The 21,951-nt window shown below is 57.3% G+C and overlaps 3 protein-coding genes across 6 annotated transcripts in view; 2 read left to right on the top strand and 1 right to left on the bottom strand.

Annotated features, from left to right (window-relative positions):
* KCNJ4 (potassium inwardly rectifying channel subfamily J member 4) overlaps positions 1–8,919 on the bottom strand; it is a 29,607-nt gene extending 20,688 nt beyond the window's left edge. The window contains exon 1 of the mRNA XM_050806274.1: positions 8,700–8,919. The gene's annotated coding sequence lies outside the window, so the exon portion shown is untranslated. The remainder of the gene's footprint in view (positions 1–8,699) is intronic.
* GTPBP1 (GTP binding protein 1) overlaps positions 1–21,951 on the top strand; it is a 310,687-nt gene that overhangs the window by 11,100 nt on the left and 277,636 nt on the right. The window lies entirely within an intron of this gene.
* CBY1 (chibby family member 1, beta catenin antagonist) overlaps positions 1–21,951 on the top strand; it is a 628,117-nt gene that overhangs the window by 394,680 nt on the left and 211,486 nt on the right. The gene's annotated exons all lie outside the window — the stretch shown is intronic.

Raw genomic sequence — 21,951 nt, 5'->3', positions numbered from 1 at the left:
CCTACTTGACTGTGAGGAGTAGGCTCTGCCCGGCTGCTGATGTAGCTGCCAAGCGGAGACCCTCCCGTGGCTGGCTGGTCGTTCTCCTCTGTCCTCTAGCCTGTTGTCTCAGGGACCCAGGACAGCTCTGGCAAGCGGTTCTCTCTCTGCCCCACCCAGTTCTCTCTGCTGCCCAGCCACTACCCGGTATCTCTTGGGGGCAGCCTTGGAGCCCAGCCAGAGAGAGGCCCTTTCCAAGGTCAAGTGGGCTCAGGCTCTGCAGCCTCATGACGGGGCTGGCACTCAGCCAGCCCTGCCCCACCCAAGCAGTTCTGGAGGCCTGGGGGAGGGAGGGCCGGGGGAGGCTTGGCTGTTCAGAGAAGTGATACCCCACAGCAGTGGCTGGTGATGGGGGTCTGGAAATCAGGCCCATCAGTGCCCTTGAGTGGCTGGGCCACAAAGTAGTTCATATCAACAAGCTGTGATACATTCATTCACTCACAGGCTCACAGGATCTTCCCAGTCACCCTCAGAAACAGACACAAAGGGCCAGGCGCGGTGGCTCATACCTACAATCCCAGCGCTTTGGGAGGCTGAGGTGGATGGATCACACGAGGTCAGGAGTTCAAGACCAGCCTGGCCCACATGGTAAAACCCTGTTTCTACTAAAAATGCAAAAATTAGCCCGGCATGGTGGTGCGCACTTGTAGTCCCAGCTACTCGGGAGGCTGAGGCAAGAGAATCACTTGAACCAGGAGGTGGAGGTTGCAGTAAGCTGAGATTGCGCCACTGCACTCTAGCTTGGGCAACAGAGCGAGACTCCATCTCAAAAAAAAACAAAGGAAAGAAACAGAGGCAAAAGTCCACCCTTACGGGGCAGGGGATGAAGGCTCAGAGGTGAAAAAGCTGCCCCAGATTCCACAGCTGCCCAGGGGTGGAGCTGGACAGGAACCCAGATCTTCTGTGTCCCAGTCATGGGCCTTACCTGGGACAACTGAGGCTGGAGGAGCCTTGGGGTAGGGGAGGGGGAGGCGGGCCACTCCTCCTGTCTTGCTGAGAGCAGGCTGGGTCTCTCTGCCCCAGAGGCAGGGCGAAGGACAGAGGGAGGCAGGGATCAATCAGCAGAGCCTTCTAGACGGGAGTGGGCTTCCCCGGAGATGGGGAGCTCCCCATGAGGAACAGTGAGGAGGGACTTGAGGCCCATTTGTCAGGATAACTGCAGAAGGGTATCCATGGGCACAAGGTTTGAACGATGCCCAAAGCCCCTCTGCCTGCTCCATTTCACCCCCAGCCAGGGCCCCTCCAGCCCGTGCCCACCACCTCCCCTGTATGGCCCCTAGGAGCCCCTAATTGCCGACCCCATCCCATCTGTCTCCCAGGCTGAATGGTACCTTCACACTCACAGGGCAGAGGGTCCTGGGCTTCTCAGGCCTATGTGGAGAGGGGAGGCTCCTGGGGGAGTCTAGGGTGGGGGCTGGAAGAGGAGCTGCAGCGGGGTGGGCAAAGCTTCACTGAGGTGTCCCAGGGGCTAACTCTGCCACCAGCTTGAAGATGGGCACGCCCTTCACCTAGGCCTGAATCTCCCCATCAGTAAAATGGGGTCAGCTCCCCACAGCACACGCACCCCTGACCCCATGGCCTAGCTAAAGAACCCTCCTGGCCGGGTGCAGTGGCTCACCCCTGTAATCCCAGCACTTTGGGAGGCTGAGGCAGGCAGATCACAAGGTCAGGAGTTCAAGACCAGCCTGACCAACACGGTGAAACCTCGTCTCTACTAAAAATACAAAAATTAGCCGGGCGTGGTGGCAGACGCCTGTAGTCCCAGTTACTCAGGAGGCTGAGGCGGAAGAATCACTTGAATCTGGGAGGCGGAGGTTGCAGTGAGCCGAGATTGCACCACTGCACTCCAGCCTGAGAGACACAGTGAGACTCCATCACAAACAAACAAACAAACAAAAAACAAAAAAAACCCTCCCATCCCTGCAGCCTAGGTCGCTGGCGCATGAGCTTCTCCCAGGACAGGCAAAACAGGAAAAGGCTGAACACGCCCCCCTATCCCCATGGGTGGCCCCCGATACACGGAGGGGCAAAGAGAGGCCCCCAGATGAACAGTAGCCTAGCCGAGGTCATGCGGAGCCAGTGAGGGCTGAGCTGGGATTCGATCCCAGGCCGCTGACTCAGGCCACCCTTCCTACTGCTGTGACCAGGGACCGCTGCCCTTCCCCTCGCTCCCATCTGGGGATTTTCTTGGGAGAGGGCACTGAAAGAGGCCCAGACCCTGCTCCCCTCCCGCAAACCCCATAGTTCTGGGGAGTGTCAGAGAGAGGAGGGGCCGGCAGCCCTGGGCGCCATCAGGACACAGAAGAGTCAGGAGCAGCTCCGGGTTGACAGGCTCTGCCACCATTGCTGTGTGACCCTGGGCAAACCCCGGTGGTCTCTGGACTCGGTTTCTCCATCTCCCAGGAGAGGTAATGGAGATAAGGCCAATGCAGGGGCAGACAGGAACTGCTGGGTGGAGCTTGGTGGGGGCTTCTCCTCCATCCCAGTCCCAGGGAGCTCCTCTGCCCAACTGCACCTCCCATGCCCCATCTCCCCTCTGCCCTGCTGGGGGCCTCCCACTGGGCCCGCACAGGCCTAGACCAAAGCTCCCAGCTGATAGGTCACCATGACAACGCTGCCTTCTCCCTTCACAGCTCCTGCTGGGGTCGGGAACACCAAGGACCCCCTTCCCTGGTAGCCCCTAAAGACCTCTTGACCTGCCAATGTCTCTCTGGAGCACCTCACCCTCCCCTGCCTGCTGAAGCCAGACGTCCCAGCTGCTGGCAGCAGGGCTGGTCAGGGACCGGCCAGCAGCCACAGGGAGGAGTGGGTGAGCTGCTGCAGGGAGGGAAAGGGGAGGCCCAGGCTGGCAGACATGTACCCGCCTCCCTTCAGGTGGCCAATGAGGGTCCTGGAGGGGCTGGCTCTGGGTGCACAGTAGGACAAAGCATACGTGGCTGTTTCTACCCAGGGGCCTGGAACCAATCCTTGCTTCTCTCTGAGCCTCAGTATTCTCATCTGAGAAGTGGGGGTGATGGTTCTCCCAGGGTGCTGGAGAATTAAGTGAAATCATGAATATGAACCCCAGTGCAGAGCCTGGCACTCAGCCTCCCTCCTGCAGCAATACCCCAAGAACACTGCTCTCACCCCAGCCACCAAGCACCGGCACCAGCCATCTGAGCAGCCCTCATGCCTGCGCATGCGCATGTGCCTGTGTCTGTGTCTGTGCCTGAGCATGCACGCGCAGGCTGAGAGGGGGCTGTGAGCAGGTGGGGCAAGGGGTGCAGAGGGAGGGGCAGGGGCCACACCCTAGCACTCCTCCCCACCAGTTTCCCAGCTTGTGTGGTCTTAGAATCAGGCAAAACCCATCCATTCAAATCCAGCCTGTTTCCAGCCAGCCACTTCCCCTTGCTGAGCCTCAGTTTCCCCTTCTGTAAATGAGAACCATCTATGTCCAAAGTCTTCCAGGTTCATGACAGGGACCCCCTGTTGGGCTGTGGGGCCAGGACTGGTCAAGACCTTTGGGAGTGGGGGGCCAAGACCAGAGCAAGCCGGAGCGTGAGCCCACCCCTGCTCCCCATGCTGCACCCCACCCACCACCCCGTGAGCGCCTGTGTGCGCGCCTGCAGGAGCGCGCGTGTGTGACTCAAGGTCTATTCATAGCCGAGCTCCACCAGCTGCAGCGTCACAAGCAGAGGGGCCTCAGCCCATATTATTATTTCAATTACCATCTGAATTAAAAGTTTGAGCAGCGATCAGCCCACGTAGCAAGGGGAAGAGGGAACAGGAGAAAAATAAAGATGAAAAGGAGAAGGGCTGTGCCTGGCGATCCCCCACACCCCAAGGAGGGCTGAGTCCGCAGAGGAGGCTTAAAGGTTACGCCAACCCCCAGGATTCCCGCCTGCCCTTGCCCAGGACCCAGAGTCCTCTCATCATTGGGAGAAGCGCTTTTCAACAGCAGCCCAAGCACAGCTACTCTGTGGAAATAGATCGTTCAGCCCAGGTTCACATGGATGGGGGACATTACTCGGAGAGGGTGAAGGACTGACCTAAGGTCACACAGAGAGCCACCCAAGGAAGCTGTCTCCAAGACCCTCCCCTGCCAGCCAGGTCCCACTGACCTCACCAGGCTCTGTAACACGTGTGCCATTTCCCTTCTGCTCCCCTCTCCCTGCGCCCTGAGCTGATAACTTTCCTCCTGCAGCCAGCCCTCTCTCAGCCCTCTGCATCCCCGACCTCACACCTCATGCCACCACCGTCAGCCCAAAGGCCCCTCCTCACTCACTGGCACAGGGGACAGAGCCCTGGGCCAGGAGACAGGCAGCCTGGCCCTAATCTAACTCTCTGGGCACCTTGAGGCAGGTCATTCCTTGTCTCTGAGCCTCAGTCTTCCCATCTATGAAATGAGTTCTCCCCTACGATGCATGGTGGTATCTGTCTTCAGAATGGAGCCCCCAGAGGAGCCAGAGGATCCCTGAGGGGGTGTCACGCTGTGGGGGCGACTAGACCATCTCCTGCCAAGCCCCAGCCCAGGGGAGGAACGTTTTCCACTCTTTCCCCAGGGAAGCCCCAGAGACAGCCCCCGAGAATCAGACTAGTCTGAACTCACACCCAGGCTCCTCTGCTTTCTTGCTGTGTGACCTTGGACAAATCACACAGACTCTCTGAGCCGTGGCTCTCCTATCTGCAACATGGGGACATCAAATCAACATTGCCATGGAGAATTAAATGGGAATTTGCAAAAGCTCCTAGCCCAGTGCCTGGCGAGCAAATGTGTTTCCTCACTGGGAAGCAGGGAAGTGATGAGCACTGCTTCCCAGCTCCTCTTTGGGAAATACCAAAGGCTCCTAGGATTTTGGAAGTGGGGATGTTATTCGGCCTCACCCGTAAGGCGAGAATCACCTGGCAGGTGCTCATCTGGCTCTGCTTGAATACCTCTGGGATTGAGGAGCTCACTATCTGACAAAACATCCACAGCTGCTTCCCATCTTTCTCCACCTCCAGCTCTGGGAATTTTCTAGAATGGAGCATAAGCTTCCAGCTTAACCCCAAATCCAACCTGTCCTTGCCTGGGACTGCCTGAAACTGGCTTTAAAATGAGACTGAAAGGAGTTCTTCAAAGAGACCAATAGAGGGAGGGGATTAGTGCCCAAGGACAGTGGGGGTGAGGGGATCTGGAGAGAAGGAAGGGAGAAAGGAGGCGGCCGGAGTCAGAGCTGGGCCCTCGAAGCTCCTGGGTCCTGTCTGGGCTTGCCACAGTGTTAGACAGGGACATCTGTCCGTCTGCTTCCAGGTGGGGCTGGGAGCCAGGAGCCCTGGATTCAGGCCCTGGCCCTGCTTCCTCCACCCCCAAACCATCACTGTGACCCTGGTGGGTCCACTTCCCCCTCAGGCCTCAGTTTCCACTTTTGTAAAACGATGGCCCTAGCTCTGCTTCCTCCACCCTCAAACCATCATTGTGACCCTGGTGGGTCCACTTTCCCCTCAGGCCTCAGTTTCTACTTTTGTAAAACAAAGGCATCAGACCAGCGATTTAAGCTCCAAACCTTCTGTCTGAATCCAGGCACCCTCCCACTCTACCATGTCCACCCCCTGGCCAGCATGCTAGATCCACGGGCCCCTGAGTGTCTGTTTCAGGGTCAGAGGCTCTATCTCTATCCCTGTCTCCTGCTTTCATAGCTGTTGCCTTTGAGGATTCTGTCATCCCCATTTTACAGGTGGGGAGATGGAGGCATGAGGCGGTGAAGCCAATTGCTCAAGGTCACAGAGGGTGATCTGAAATCCAGGGCTCCCTACTCTGGGCCCAGGAGAGCCGCAGAACTTAAGGGCAACTTCTTTCAGGAGAATCACCAAGATATTAAATGACCGGCCGTTCTCTATACTTATGTGGACTCTGCATGGGGCAAAGGGCTGCCCAAGGTCACACAGCAAGGCACTGACAGACCAGGGTCCTGAACCAACCCCCCCTGCCCCCAGGCTCCACCCAGACAGGGGGCTGGCAACATGACCTGACTTTCTGCCCTGGTCCTGGGATCTCCCTAAGACTGGAGCCCACGTCCTGCCTCTAGCCCCTGCTTGGCTACCCCCAGAAGCCCCCCAGCATCTAGGACTGACGTGGGAAGAGGGAGCAGGAAGACAGGAAAGAAAGTTGAGGGCTGGCCACTTGCCCCTGGCCCTCTGGCCCTCCCCTCCTGCTCTCCTCGTGCAGGGGGAGCGGCGGCGGTGGTGATGTAATGCACTCGGCTTTCGTCCCGGTGCCAATCTCAGAAGAGAGACGACAGATTGCGTGAGCCAAATTTGGCATCCTAGGGGGAGAGGCATGAAAAGTGGAGATGTGGAGGAGCAGAGAGGAGCCTGGGGTGGTGCAGGAGGAGCCCCCTGCCCTACAGCCCCGAGGTGCCTCCCCTCCCTCCTCTCAGGGCCCCCATCTCTTCCCCAGCTCGCCTGGCCCTGGGGCCTCCCCTCCTCACTCTGAGGGACCAGCCTGGCTGCTCCCGGGACCCCTTGAGCCCAGCGCTGCCAGGCCTACCCGCCACCCCCACCCCACACTGCTCCAGCTCTGTTTCCCACCGCCGCTAGTTTCCTGGTTACCATGTTGCTGGTTGTCATGTCGCTTACATGTCCTCGTGACTCAGTGGTCCCCGCAGAGGGGCCCCCTCCTCCTCACACCCCCCTTAGCACTCGCCCCCGCCTCCCCCAGATCCACATTAAGAAGCAGCCCGCCCTGTAAGCCTACACTGTTCCTCCTCCCCTTCCTTCTTATCCTAAGCTAAGACATCTTCTCACAGCATCTCCCAGAGCTACTTCATTCTCTCTTTCGCAAATGTCTACGAACCTACTATGCTCCAGGCTGGCGCACGCGGCTTTCACAGACCTGACACAGTCTGGAAAGTGCTCAACACCCTGATGAAGTCAGTATCATCATCCCTGTTCTCCAGTTGAAGAAACTGAGGTTCAGAGAGGTCAAGCCACCCACCCAAGGTCACCCAGCAGAAACTCAACCAGCTCTGCCTGGTCACAGCCACTCCAGAGGATTTTCTGAGAGAAGAGCTTTCTTTTCAAGGATAACCCAAAGGGCCATGAGGAATAGTACCCCAGATTCCCACTCTAATCCTGGACACTCCTCCTTGGTCAGCTCTCTATTTCCACCATATTCCCACTGCCCCATGTCCACCTCCACCCACTAGCTGTTCATCTGTCTTTTAAGGTAAAGTAAGTCTTTACTCCCATCTCCCCAGCGCTTTCCCCAGTCTGTGAACAGCCCTCTGCTCATTGAGCCCAGGGCCCGCCTTGGAGGTCACTGGGGCAGGGAGTGATGTCCCCATGCCACAGACATGGAAGCTGACAGTTGGGAGGAGAGTGACCAGCCCAGAGGGCTGCTCTCCCAGCCAGCTGAGCCAATTTCTGGGAGCCTGAATGGAAGACATATAAGACCCACTGCCCAGTGTGGAAAACCCCAGAAAGAGTCCCTCCTCCCAATGAGAATGGAGTGGAATGTTCTAGGCTCAGCCCTTCCAACTCCAGCTGGGATATGGGTCAGCTCAGTGGCCAACAGTCTCTGTTCCCACCATGCTGCACCCATCTCTTACCCCAGCTGCCCTGTTCCACCTTTTGCTCCCCTCATCACAAGCCAAGCCAGAGCGACAGCAATGCTCTTGGGCCCCTAAAGTCCTGCTAACTGCCCCCAAAAGGCCTGAAGCCATGGAGGTCATGGGACTCGATGTGGGGGAGAACCAACACACACACACACACACACACACACACACACACACACACACACACACACACACACACACACACACACAGCTCCAACCCTTCTCTGGGCCTCCCTCCCTGAGTTCCCCACTTCCCCCAAACCTGCTGCTGAACATTCTACTGCTCTTGAGGCCCTGCTCTGTCAGCTGGCAAGGCTGCCCTGCCTCTAATACCCTCTGCTCCACCCCACCCAGCTTGCCACCTCTCAACTCCCTGCATCCTCTCCATCCTGAAGCGGGGACACTGGGGGCAGAAGTGTGGGTAGGGGGCAGGGAGGCTGACACTGGTGGGGGTATATTTGGTCGGTTGCAGGGGAAGTTCTCCCTGCGGGAGGCTCATTGAGACCTCTCTTGCCTTGGGGTGCTCCCTAGACTCGGAGGAAAAAGCAGCCTCTGCCTCCCTCCGCAGCCGCAGTTTCTATCACTATGAATGTGCAGTGCCTCCTCTACCGATCCCTGCCCCTGCGCCCTGGGGTCGTGTGGCGCAAAGCAGGCGCTCAAAACATGAGAAGTGGGATTTCGTTCTTCAGATCACAGGGCCATTTGCAACGAGGCTGCAGCTGGGGAGGCGGAAAGGCGCCATCCCCCACCTTGCCACAAGTCACCTGCCTTGAAGCTCCCCGGCATGACAACTGGGGTGGGTGGAGGCAGGGAAAGGTCATGGCCGGGGCAGGAGGTCAAGACCCCTTCCACCCACCTCTCTCCCCCTTTCCAGTACACAACCCAGACCGCGACGCTCCCAGACGGACAGAGCCCGCCCGCTCCCGGGGAGTCACGGGACCGCGCGCGCGGCGCCGGGCAGCCGGGACCCAGCTCCGGATCAGGTGCGGAGCGGGAGGGGCCGGAGCGGCGGGCCCGGGACACACAGACACGCACGCGGCGGGACAGACTGACGGACAGCGCCCGGGGTGGGCGAGCGCGGCTTACCGCTGGGCGGAGGGTCCGACGAGAGTCCGGGAGGCGGCGAGCGGGCGCTACATCCCACGGCGGGATCCGGCGGGCGGCGTCCCGGGCGCGGAGAGGGGAGTCCCGGTGCCTCCTGCCTCCGAACTCGGCCGGCCGGCCCGCGCCCCCCTCCCCGGCTGCCGCTCGGTCTGCGCGTGGGTCTTGGGGTCTCCGCGCGTCCCGGCCGTCCCGCGCCGCTCCCCGCGGGCCGCCCAACTTTCAGCGCTGCCCCGCGCCGCGCCCTAGGCGCCGCCTCGGCGTCAGCATCGTCGGGCTCGGCCGGGCTCAGAGCGCGGGGGTCCGGGGGCCCGGGGCGCCCCACCGCCCGCGCCCCCCACCCCCGCCGCAGGCGCCCTCCCCGCCGCCGCCCCCCGCTGCGCGCCGCTCCCTCGCTGTTACCCGCTCCTGGTCGCGCGCTCTGGCCCCGGCCCTGCGCTCCGCTCCCGGCCCCTCTGCGCTCGGCCCCGGCCCCGCGACCCCTCGGCCTCCCGGCCTGGGGTCGCCCTCCCCGCCCCCGCCGGCCGGGCTCTGCCGCCACCTCCCCGACCGCTCTTGCGTCTCTCTCCCGCCGCCGGGGTCTCCGCCGCCCTCGCGTCCCCGTCCCTCTCCCGGCCTCCCTGCCTCCTGCGGCCCCGCTCGCCCTCTGCCCGCGGGGTCTCCGTCTCCGTCGCGGTCGCCCCCTGGCCTCCTCCCGCCTCCCTCTGCCCGCGCTGCCTCTCTCCCCTGCGAGTCTCTGTCCGTCTCCCTCGCGGCCTCTGTCCTTCTCTGTCTCTCCCCCTCCCACTCTCCGTGCGGCCCCCTCTGTCTCGGACCCCGGCCCCCGCCTCGGCCGCGTCCCCGGCTCGCCCGGGAGCCCGAGCTCCCGCCGCCCGCGGCGCGCCGAGAACTCCCAACTCGCGGCACGCCGCCCCGCTTTGCGAGACTTTCGCCCCTCCTCACACGTGACCCGCGCCCCACTGCGGAGGCCGCGCGTCCCCCATCCTGGGAGCCCCGGCGGCCCGCGGGGACCCGCCCTGCCCGCCCCTCGGCCTAACCCGGCCTCAGGCCCCTTCCTGCGGGGCCAGCGGCGCTGAGCAGGGGCTGGGGCTGGGGGCTGCTGGCCCCGCTCCTGCCCTGGATCCTGCCCGGGTTTTCCTCCTCACCCCAGGAGCGCTCCTCCCAGAACCCGTTCCTGGATCCGCTCCCGGGTTTTGTGGGCCCCCCCCAGGGGGCAGGTGGAGAGGGTTCCTCTGAGCCGGGAAGGGAATGGGTGGGAGCTGGTCCATCTGGGGTCCCACGGAGTCCGGCCCCTCTCCTTGGCGGTCCTCGTACTCTCCCGAAGTACCGCCGGTTAAGGACCCGAAGCACCCCACTCCGGGAGTCCGAGGTGGCCCTGTTGGAGGGACCCTCACGATCACTCAGTCACCATTGCCCCATTTTACAGATGGCGAGACTGGGTACCAGAGAGGCCCAGAAACTCGGCCAAGGTCACCCAGAGATGACAGAACAAGGCCAAACCCTAGTCTCTTGTTCTCTGTCGTTCTCCATTACCCCAAGCTGTCAGGCCTGGGCCCCACAGTCTGGGGTGTCAGGGAACCCCCAGCAGCACCTGTCAAACCAGCTACTTCCTGACCATCCTACCACGTCACTCTAGCCCTCCGAGGAGACAGGAGGGAAAGTGCTCCTCCTTCCAGGGTGGTAGGACGAGAGAACACCTGCAGTTAGACAGCCAGCAGAACTTCCCTGGGAGTCTGGCCATCACCAACTAGCCCCAGTGCAGAGAGGGAGAGACTGAGGCCCCCAAAGCCAGGTGGAGAACTGATGAAATCTGAAATCCCCTCTGGCTCTCCTGAGCCTTGAGGATGTCAGCATAAGAAGAGCAACATGCAAATCACCACAACTGTTTCCCTTCCTCGTGGGCTCTCCCTACTCAAAAGGATCCAGTCCCAACTCCTCAGTGTGGTGTAGTCAGGCCCCACCTTATCTGGCATCCCACATCCCATAAATCCACAGGTACACCCTGATTCCACAGATTCCAGAACATGCCAGAACATGCCACGGGTCTCCACACCTCTCTGCCTGCACGCACTGTTCCTCCTGCCTAAAATGCCCTTCCACCTTCTTTGCCCAGAGAATTCCTGCTGTTCCCCAAGTCCAGCCTCAGTGCCACTTCCTTGAGAAGGCCTCCTGATGACCCTAGCAGAAGCCATTTATCACCCACTCATTCATTCAACCAGCACTAGGCACCCACCACGTACCAGTCCCTGGGCTGGGCACAAGTATGGTTCTTGCTTAGTGGGATGAGGAGTCAGGCTAACCTAGGCTCAAAAGCACCTAGGATCTACTTGACCTTGAACAACTTTTTATTTAATCTGTCTGTAAATTGAGGACCCTAATGTCCTCCATTCCCCAGGGGTAGATTAAGTGAGGTGGATGCACAGATCATGGTAGGCGCTCAATAAATGTGGCCATCGTTTCTCACGGCTCTCTCCGACTGTGCAGACCTCCAGAACGCACGTCCTGTTCCACGCCTCTCCCTGGTTACCCTGCTGTGTCTTCACAGGCAGACAGCCAGGACTGATGTTCCATCACATGAACGCTCAGTGCGTGGATGCAGAGGAGACTCAAGCAGCCTGAGTGCCCTGTCGGCAACAGATGTGTGCCTGATCTTTTTCAGTCTTTTCCATGGATTGAAAGCGGGAGGATGCGGGGAGACAAATGACCTGCCTGGCCACAGGCCTGACCTGGGGGCTGTCCTGGGAGTGTGGGGTGCAGGGAGAGGAGGAAGGGGCAGGCAGGAGGGGAAAATGGAGATAGATGATCCAAAGCATCTACTGTCACAGAATCAGTCTCCTGATGCCAAGTCCCTGGGCACAAACTTGAAGATGGCATGGGGGTTCTAGGGCAAGGAGGGTCACCTTGCCGGGCCTGGGCCGCACCCTGGGGCAGCTGCTCATCCTGCAAGGAAACTGGACTGGAAGGAGGTAGGGAGAGGCAAGCAGAGGAGCTCCAGGCAGGGAGAGGTTCGGAAGCCCCAGGAAAGAGTCCTTTCCTCTCCAGACCTGTGTGACCCTGGGCAGCTCAACTCTCCTCTCTGGGCCTTTGTTTCCTCATATGTAAAGTGACAAATCTAATATCCACTTTGAGCATCTGTATGTGTGTGTGTTTGTTTGTTTTGGTTTTTAGATGGGGTCTAGCTCTGTGGCCCAGGCTGGAGTGCAGTGGCACCATCTCGGCTCACTGCAACTTCCACCTCCCAGGCTTAAGCCATCCTACCACCTCAGCCTCCTGAGTAGCTAGGACCACAGGCGTGTGCCACCATGCCAGGTTGTATTTTTTGTAGAGATGGGGTTTTGTCATGTTGTCCAGGATGGTCTCAAACTCTTGAGCTCAAGCGATCCACCTGCCTTGGCCTCCCAACGTGCTAGGACTACAGGCGTGAGCCACCGCACGTGGTCGAGCAGCTGTTTTGAGGATAATCGAAGACTAAAGGAACACTTCACATTGTTCACCTTATGCATGAGTAGCTTCTAGCCCTGTGTGAGGTGGGAGGTGGAGATGGAAATGGGCATGCAGAGGCCTGGGGGCAGTGTGAGGGAGTTGAGGAAAGGCTTTGGTGTCAGAACCTGTGTGACCCTGGGCAAGATGCGTGTCCTCTCTGGACCTCAGAGGCCTCGTCTGTAATGGGACAGTGTGGACTAGGTCTCCCAAGGGCAAGTGGCTTTGTCATGATTCAGCACAGACGTGCCCCCCGGATGGAATGAGGACAACCCACTTCCCCTGTGCTTGTACCCCTAGCTCAGCACTATCCAGACCTTTGCAGGGATTGTCTCCTTTGATTCTTGCAAGATCTCTCTAGGCACCTGTTACCAATGGGGAAACTGAGGCACAGACAGTACTGCCATGAGTGGCATGGCTGGGGTGACCAGGAACAATGGTCTGGAGGAATGAGGTTCGCTCTGAAGTTTGGAGGAGAATGCTGGTAAAACCTCTGTCCATCCATACACTTTGGCAAAATGTCCTGGCCATCTCCATTCTCCATTCTCTCCTTTGATCCTCACAAGATCTCTGTGGGGTACAGGCTATGCCTGTCTTTATGTCACAGCTGAGGACTCTGAACTGACACACAGAGAGGGGAAGTGGCTTGTCTGGGGTCAGTCAGGCAATAAGCAACTGTCTGGGCCAGGATTTGAACCAGGCTCAACTTCCACTTTCTGGGGAAAGGTCATTCCAGGCTAGCAGAGCACTCACTAACCGATTTACTCTGGGGGCCTGCTCACACCTCCTGAGTCCTACAGGGGCCCTGAGAGCCTGTGTAGAGGGCTGAGAGGAGTGGAAGGGAGGGCAACTTGGGCCAGGCAGGTGGACAGCTGGGGAAGAGAGGGAAAAGACTACTTCAAAATGCTAGAGTCACAGAGTCCAGAGGTTTTTGGCCTAGAGTGTCTTAAAGTTCAGCCAGGGCCGGGCGCGGTGGCTCATGCCTGTAATCCCAGCACTTTGGGAGGCCGAGGCAGGCAGATCACTTGAGGTCATGAGTTTGAGGCCAGCCTGGCTAACATGGTGAAATCCCTACTAAAAATATAAAAGTTAGCCAGGCATTGTGGCTCGCACCTGTAATCCCAGCTACTCCAGAGGCTGAGGCTTGAACCTGGGAGGTGGAGGTTGCAGTGAGCTGAGATTGCACCACTGCACTCCAGCCTGGGCTACAGAGCAAGACTCCATCTCAAAAAAAAAAAAAAAAAAGTCCAGCCAGCCCATTCTGCGGATGAGGCAAACTGAGGTAGCCTAGCTACTTAGATTAGAAATCAGATCAGGACACAGCTGGCCGGCCTCGGAACTCTAAAGTCCCAGCAGCTCCCAGGGGGTGAGGTCCAGAGGTGATTAAAGGGACACTGGGGGGCCAGAGGCCCAGAACCCATCCCAGCAGGCTGTGCCCTGGGGACAGAGGACTGTAGGGGTCTCTCCTGCCCTCCACCTCCACCCTCGCCCACCCCCCAGCACTCAGTAGTCACCAGGGTGGAATATTTTAGCACCTATAGAAAAACCGCCACAGACGGCCGTGGCAGCTGTTGCTAAGGAGACGCTCCCAAAATAGCCCCCCTCCGCCAACCTTTCCCGCTGCTGCTCCTGCTGTGGGGAGGGGAGGAGACCAGGGAGGGAGGAGGTGGCACATGAGTCCTCGCCCCAGGCTCACCCACCCATCCTGGCCCCTGGTGCCCACCCTGGCCCAAGACCTGGGCAGCCACAGGTCTGTGGAAGGGCAGGAGCTGTCCCATGCGTGCCTGTGACTTCAGTCACAGTCCTCAGCTGGGGAAGAAGGTCACTCAGGTGATAGGAGATAGGGGAGCAGAATTCCCGGCACCCAGGACCCCCCAGCACACTCCCACACATACACAATTACAGATTATCACAGTTCTCCACATCCACTGTACACACCACGAATACAGTCCCGTGCATGCCCACCGAGGGGTACACACACATCAGCAAAGATGCCTTAGATGCACGGGTAAACATATGCCACAACTACACCACATCCACCTGCATACACACACCATGGAGCTGCAAAGACATGCTTTTATATCCACATATTCACACACCCATCCCAAATACACACGTACACCAATACATGCATGCCAGGCACACACACACACCAGTGTACATATACCCTCACAGCACATGGACACACATATTCACAGATAAACACAACTGTCCAAACACATGCCCAGCCTGTGGTACCTAAAGGGCAGTTAGTGGTGTTACCCAGTAGGCTCTGTCCGGGGTGCTGTGTCTTAGGGTTTCCAGAAATCCTCACTTAGTGGGGAACTTCTACAATCCAACCACAGGGCAGAAGGTAAGGAGGTGGCAGGCAGGTGGATGGAGGGTTGTGTCTCTGTGAACCCCTTTACGTCTGGGGACCAGATGATGCCTGGTGCTCAAGAGAGCTGCCCTGGACCCACTTCTCCAAGGGGAAAGTGAAGTGGACTCTCACCTGCAGACTGGAAACCTCTGGGCATGGAGATTTCTGAGCCCCAGGGGCTGGGGTGATAAAGAGGACAAGATGGCAATTGGGTGGCAACTGTGATGGTCTGTGGCATGCGCAAGGCACTTTCCAGTTGGTGAGCCGCTTTTACACTGCATTATTTCACACACTTGGTAACAGCTACTCTGAGATACTGGTGGAGGTGTCCCCATGTCTGAGTCTCAGAGAGGAGAGAGAACTCCACGGCCACACAGTAAGTTACTAGAAGAGCTGGACCTGGAACCCAAGGGGGTGCCAGCACCCAGCCCCAGTGCCTTGCACTTGGCTGCACTGCACGAGCTTGGAACGAGGCCACCGGGTGCAGGGCCTAGCTCTGCCCCTGATGAGCCCCGAGTTACTGGGGGGCAGCCAGGCCCTCCATCTTCCCACCTGGAAAGCTGAGAATGAATCCCCAGGGGTGTTTTCAAGCAGCGGCTTGTGGCCACCGTCAGGGCTGGGGAGTGGTGTTTGCTGGAAGTCCTCGGAATGCCAGCGCAAGGACGAAGGGTGGCCCTGCCGCTTCCCTTCTCGTTTGGCCAGCCGCGGTCTCTCTCCAGCCTCGCTCTGTGACTCCAAAATCCGGGCTCCGGGTCTTCGTTCGCGCCTCGTCACTCTGGAGACGCTGCGAGCCGCTTGCGGTTGCCGTAGGAACCTCGCCAGGGCCTCCGCTCGGCGCACGACTCCAAGCGCTGAGAGCCGCGTTTCGGTCACCGAGAGACACCTGTCGCCAGCGGCGAGGGGTAGGGGCGTCGCGGCCCGGGTTATTATGCTTTTCTTTTTAATTGAGGTGTAACTTACAAACAGTACAGCGAATATCTTAAGAGTACAGCTCTGCGGGGCGCGGGGGCGCACGCCTGTAATCCAGCACTTTGGGAGGCCGAGGCGGGAGGCTCCCTTGAGCCCAGGAGTTCGAGACCAGCCTGGGCAACAGAGCGAGACCCTGTTTTTTAGAAAAAAATAACAGTGTAGTGGCGAGCACCTGTAGTCCCAGCAACTCGGGAGGCCGAGCCGGGAGGATGGCTTGAGCCCAGGAGTTCGAGGCTGCAGTGAGCTATCATTCCTGTCACTGCACTCCTACTCCAGCCAGAGCAACAAAGCCAGACCCCGCCTCTTAAAAAGAAAAAAAAGGCCGGGCGCGGTGGCTCAAGCCTGTAATCCCAGCACTTTGGGAGGCCGAGGCGGGTGGATCACGAGGTCAGGAGATCGAGACTATCCTGGCTAACATGGTGAAACCCCGTCTCTACTAAAAATACAAAAAACTAGCCGGGCGTGGTGGCGGGCGCCTGTAGTCCCAGCTACTTGGGAGGCTGAGGTGGGAGAATGGCGGGAACCCGGGAGGCGGAGCTTGCAGTGAGCCGAGATCACGCCACTGCACTCCAGCCTGGGAGACACAGCGAGACTCCGTCTCAAAAAAAAAAAAAAAAAAAAAAAAAAGATACAGCCCGATTAATTTTTCAGACATACTCAAAACTCGTGTTACCACCACCGTGATCAAGACAGAAGACTTCCAGGCCCTAGAAGTCTCACATCTTCAGGAATAAACCGGTGAGGGAGAGGTCACCATCTGAAACCCTGGAGTTGTTGGTTTTTGCCCCCCTCTGCTCTGGCAGACCCTCTTTGGGCCTCGGTTGGCTCTGAAGGCAAACAAGGAGCTGAGGTGACATGCATTGCGTGGTTTATATCTTGCAAATCGCTTTACATATTTAGCTAACTTTGGCCGGGCGTGGTAGCTCACGCCCATAATCTCAGCACTTTGGGAGGCTGAGGCGGGTGGATCACGAGATCCGGAGATCGAGACCATCGTGGCTAACACAGTGAAACCCCCGTCTCTACTAAAAATACAAAAAATTAGCCTGGCGTGGTGGCAGGCGCCTGTAGTCTCAGCTACTCTGGAGGCTGAGGCAGGAGAATGGCGCGTACCCGGGAGGCGGAGCTTGCAGTGAGCAGACATGGCGCCACTACACTCCAGCCTGGGCGACAGAGCAAGACTCCGTCTCAAAAAAAAAAAAAAAAAAAAAAAAAAAAAAAGATCTTTAGCTAACTTTAACCCACATAACTGTTGTATGAGGTCAGTAGTTGGTTTATACCCAGGTTAACGATTTGAACACTGTAACTTAGAGAGATTCTAAATTCAGACAGCTCTTACATGGTGGAGTTTGAGGGTCTAACTCATCTGTCTAGACCTTGACGGTCATCTCTTCCTTCTTCCCTTCGTTGGCTTCTACAGACCGGGCGCAGTGGCCCATGCCTGTAATCCCAGCACTTTGGGAGGCCGAGGCAGGTGGATCACCTGATGTAAGGAGTTAGAGACCTGCCTGACCAACATGGCAAAACACCGCCTCTACTAAAAATCAAAAAATTAGCCGGGCGTGGTGGCAGGCGCCTGTAATCCCAGCTACTCCGGAGGCTGAGGCAGGAGAATCGCTTGAACCCGGGAGGTGGAGGTTGCAGTCAACTGAGATGGCGCCAATGCACTCCACCTGGGTGATAGAGTGAGACTCCGTCTGAAAATAATAATAATGATAATAATCATGATAAATAAATAATGGTACAAGTAAAAAGCACTGGGGGCGGGGGCAGGCCTTGTCTTATCTCCGCGCCTTTGTGCAATTAGTAGTTTCTACTGGGGACTCTCCTCTCTTCCCCCAGGTTTTGTCTCCGAGGCAAGCTCCTATTCACCCTCCAAAGCCCACTAGAGCATCATTTCCCCCAAAGCCTGCCTTAAGAGCAATCCTCCCAGGGACTCCCTCCAACCCAGAGAGATTGCCCTTTTTCCTCTGTGCGGTCCCGTCCGTGCACAGGCACCGCCTCCCACAGCACCAGAAAGGCTCCTGGAGGCTGCACCTAAGTTCAACTCGCAAGGCGCCTGGTGCCCAACTGGTCTCTGGTAAATGTGCTTGGAACTAAAAGAGAGGTTTTGACCCTTGGTGTTTGTAACCTTGGTGTCTCAGTAAAATGCAGCCCTCGCTGCCCCTGCCTCCTGTCACTCCAAAGATATTGAGCCGGGGAAAGAGCTTCCCGAACACCTGGGGTGGAACCGCAGGGAGAGGAAGGCTGGGCCCACCCCGCGCTGGATTAGGAAATGGACTCGTCCGCGCCTCCGGGCGGGCGGGACCTCAGGGGCTGCCTGGGAAGAGGTCATTCCTGCTACGGGGAGCGTCCACTCGCTTAGGCCAGAGGAAGACTTAGCGGCCTAGAGGAAGCTCCAGGGGAGCCCCGGAAACCCGGGACATAGCTTTCCTTCCAGGCCCCTGCCCGGTGAGAGACAGCCGATTAAGTGGAGTGATTTTCACTTTACACCCCTATTTCCTTCCACACAGAATTGGAGGCAGTTTGCAGGATATTCCAAACTGGTGAAATATAAGAAAGGGCTGGGACCAGAAAAAGAAAGCGAGCGAGAGAGATTATATATACCTATTTTTAAAAATATTTGAGCAAGTCCCCCATTCTCTCTCCCATACATCTGACTTTGAACGTAGAATTTGCTTTGTTAGAAGAAGACAGTCCTTGCTCTTTGAGCTAAAGGAAATTTCCCTCTTTGCTTTCCTCTGCAGCAGGCACATTTTTGAATGTTGGGAAATTGAAGCTCAGAGACGTGAGGGACCTGCCGGGATCCACCCAGCAGCAGTCACAGATAGTGAATGACCGCGCAGGTGGCCAGAGTGCTGGCAGGGGCTAGAGCCAAATGTTTTCCGTGAGTAAAGGTTTCCCCTTTTCTCCATGGGAAGCTTTGAAAAGTCTCCACCTGGGAGCCGAGTGGACACGAAAGAGGCGGGGCTAATTACTGAGGACAGAGCGGTAGGACTTTGCGGAGAGGAGAGCCATGTGACTTTGGGGAGCAATAGACAAATTTGAGCCCCAATTTCCTCATCTGTAGAATGAGGACATAGTATCCATTTAGTAGGGACATCAGGAAAACTGGATGCAAAAAGCAATGACTACCCACCTGCAATACTTCATTTCATTTTGAGACAAGGTCTCACTGTGTCACCCACGCCCAGGTTCAAGTAGAGTAGCGTGATCTCAGTTCACTGCAGCCTTGACCTCCCAGGCTCAGGTGATCCTCCCACCTCAGCCTCTCAAGAAGCTGGAACTGTAGGCACGTGCTACCACGCCTGGCTAATTTTTGTCTTTTTTTTTTTTTTTTTGAGATGGAGTCCCGCTCTGTCACCCAGGCTGGAGTGCAGGGCCTGATGTTGGCTCACTGCAACCTCTGCCTCCTGGGTTCAAGCAATTCTCCTGCCTCAGCCTCCCAAGTAGCTTGGATTACAGGCGCACGCCACTAAGTCCAGCTAATTTTTGTCTTTTTAGTAGAGATGGGGTTTCACCATGTTGGTCAGGCTGGTCTCAAACTCCTGACCTCAGGTGATCTGCTCACCTCAGCCTCCCAAACTGCTAAGATTACAGGCATGAGCCACTGTTCCTGGCCATAATTTTTGTCTTTTTTTTTGTAGCAATAGAGTTTCACCAGGTCGCACAGGTTTGTCTCAAACTCCTGGGTTCAAGAGATTTGCCCGCCTGGTCTCCCAGAGTGCTGAGATTACAGGCATGAGCCACTGCGCCTGCCCTCTTTTTATTTTTTTGTTTTTGTTTTTTAGTTTTTTGTTTTTGTTTTTTTGTTTTTGTTTTGCCCTGTCACTTAGTTTGGAATACGGTGATGTGATCATAGCTCCCTGCAGCATTCGACTCCTGGGCTCAAGCGATCCTCCTGCTTCAGCGTCTCAAGTAGCTGGAGCCACAGGTTTATGTCACCATGCCTGGTTATTCTTTGTTTTATTTTCTGTTTTTTAAATTTTTCGTAGAGACGAGTCTTGCTGTGTTGCCTTGCCTGGTCTTGTACTCCTGGCCTCAAGTGATCCCCCTGCCTCTGCCTCCTGAAGTGACTGGCCTACTTCTGTCTTTATTTTTCCCATTTAGCAGATGAAAAAGCTGAGGCCCAGAGAGGGGACGTGGCAGGCTCAAGGCCACAGTGGCAGGCCTGGGACAAGGTCTAGCCCCTGGAGCCATCCAGCTTGGGTTTCTTCCCCTCCAGCACCACTGTCCCTCCTCAAATCGTCCCTGGCCTTGGCCAGGTTCCCTGTGGTCTTGAGGAAATAAAGGGAAAGGGAGGATCCAGCCTCATTCCAACCGCACCTCCCCCCAACACACACAGTGGGGGCTGCTTCCCAGGAGGACAGATGTTTTCACCAAATGGCACTTGCACGTGCTTTTCCCTGGCTTGGGGAGGAGGTGGGCGCTGAGAAGGAAATGCCAGCTGGTTGGGCAGAGAGCACCGCAGCCACACCTGAGGGATTTAAATAGCCTCCGCCTTCTCTGGGCACCGGCTGAGGGGGAGGCATCTGGGCAGGGTTGGAGGGGAGCAGGGAACAGAAGGGCCGTTTGGAACCTGCCACAGCCCAGGGATGAGCGCCTGGCTCCTCCTCCCAGAGGGACCTGGTCCAGGCATCTCACCTCCCTGGACCTCAAGGTCCATCCCCTGCAAAGCGAGTCTCTGAAGGCCACGGAACCGCGTGCCTATTGATGGAAAGAACCTGAGTAACAGGCCTGACCCATGCCTGGCACCCATGCTCAATACTTGATGGCTATTATGATCACCACCTCCCTGCCAGGGCAGGAGGGCCCGCTGCTGAATCTCCAACAAATGAGCTCCCACCCGCTGCTCACCCACCTCTCGTGACAGGGTGTTCATCACCTGCCATGGCAACCCACAGTGTAAGGTAGTGATTTCATGGCAGACCGTGTGTTGGAATCTGGGCTACTTAGTGTCTGTGTGACCTCAAGCAAGTTACTTCGCCTCCCTGCCTCGCTTTCCCCATGTGTAAAATGAGAATGAGGCCAGGGCTTCCTCACAGTGTTGCTTAGATGAGTGCCTTTGGAACTTTATAGTTAAACAAGGTCCCCAGGGCATTCGTGTGCACATCAGAGTCCGATTCACCCCGGAATGCCTGGGGAGGAACTGAGATTCTGCATTCCCAACAAACAGTAGCAATGCTACTGGTCTTTGGACTGCATTTGGGGTCTCAAAGGACTGCCTTGGCTGGGCGCGGTGGCTCACGCCTGTAATCCCAGCACTTTGGGAGGCTGAGGCAGGCGAATCAGCTGAGGTCAGGAGTTCGAGACCAGCCTGGCCAACATGGTGAAACCCTATCTCTACTAAAAATACAAAATTAGCCTGGCGTGGTGGCGGGCACCTGTAATCCCAGCTACCTGGGAGGCTGAGGCATGAGAATCCCCTGAACCCGGGAGGCAGAGATTGCAGTGAGCCAAGACTGTGCCACTGCACTCCAGCCTGGGCCACAGAGTGAGACTCTGTCTCAAAAAAAAAAAAAAAAAAAAAAAAAAAAAGAAAAAGGAAACAAAAGGACTGCCTTTCCCTGGGAGTCAAAGTAAGGAAAGTAGGGGACATAGGGGGCCATAGAAGGGTCTTGACCACTGGAGTGACAGATTTTTATCACAGAAAAGGGGCTGGCCATAGTAGCTTATGCCTGTAATCCCAGCACTTTGGAAGGCTGAGGCAGGCAGATGACTTGAGCACAAGAGTTTGAGACTAGCCTGGGCAACATAGTGAGACCCCATCTCTGTTTAACTACATTTGTCATGGAAAAGCCTCTCTGGTTATCTGTGGCAGGAGGTGGGAGTGAAAGGAGGAGGTCTGTTATTTAGAGAGAGATGAGGGCCCTGAGTGGGAGGAGGGCTTACTCAGGTCAAGGAGGGGAGTCTAAGGGCCCTCAGCTCACCTGGCCCACTCTTTCAGATGCAGAGACTTATGTCCAGAGAAGGTGGTGGGCCTGCTCAGACCACGCAGCTCTGGGAGGACTCCCTCCCACCAGGGGGCCCTTCACTCCCCACCCTTCCTGCCGCTCAGCCCTCCCGGGTCTCTCCTGGCCTGTGCATCCCTGTTTAATATCCTAGTAACACCAAGAAGAGAGGGCCCTGGATCTCCCTGACCAACTTGACCTCCTTCCTACTCACAACAACCCCATTTTACAGGTGAGAAAATTGAGACCTAGAGAGGGGAAGGCCCACCGACCCAGGCTGCAGCTGAGGTCAGTCTGATTCCGCTGCTGAGTGGTGTGCCATTACCATTGTCCACCTGCAGCAAGGTCGGGTTCCGACTGTGTGGACATCCAAATTAACAGACAGAAGTGGGGACTCCCCTTCGGCTCGCCCCGCCCCACCCCACGCTCCCAAGGAGGGAGCTCCAGCTCTGGGAAAATGAGGACAATAGCAGGGATC

The sequence above is a fragment of the Macaca thibetana genome, chromosome 10 (assembly GCF_024542745.1).
Source record: "Macaca thibetana thibetana isolate TM-01 chromosome 10, ASM2454274v1, whole genome shotgun sequence".
NCBI classification, from domain to species: Eukaryota; Metazoa; Chordata; class Mammalia; order Primates; family Cercopithecidae; genus Macaca; species Macaca thibetana.
This window is presented reverse-complemented; position numbering and strand designations above follow the sequence as displayed.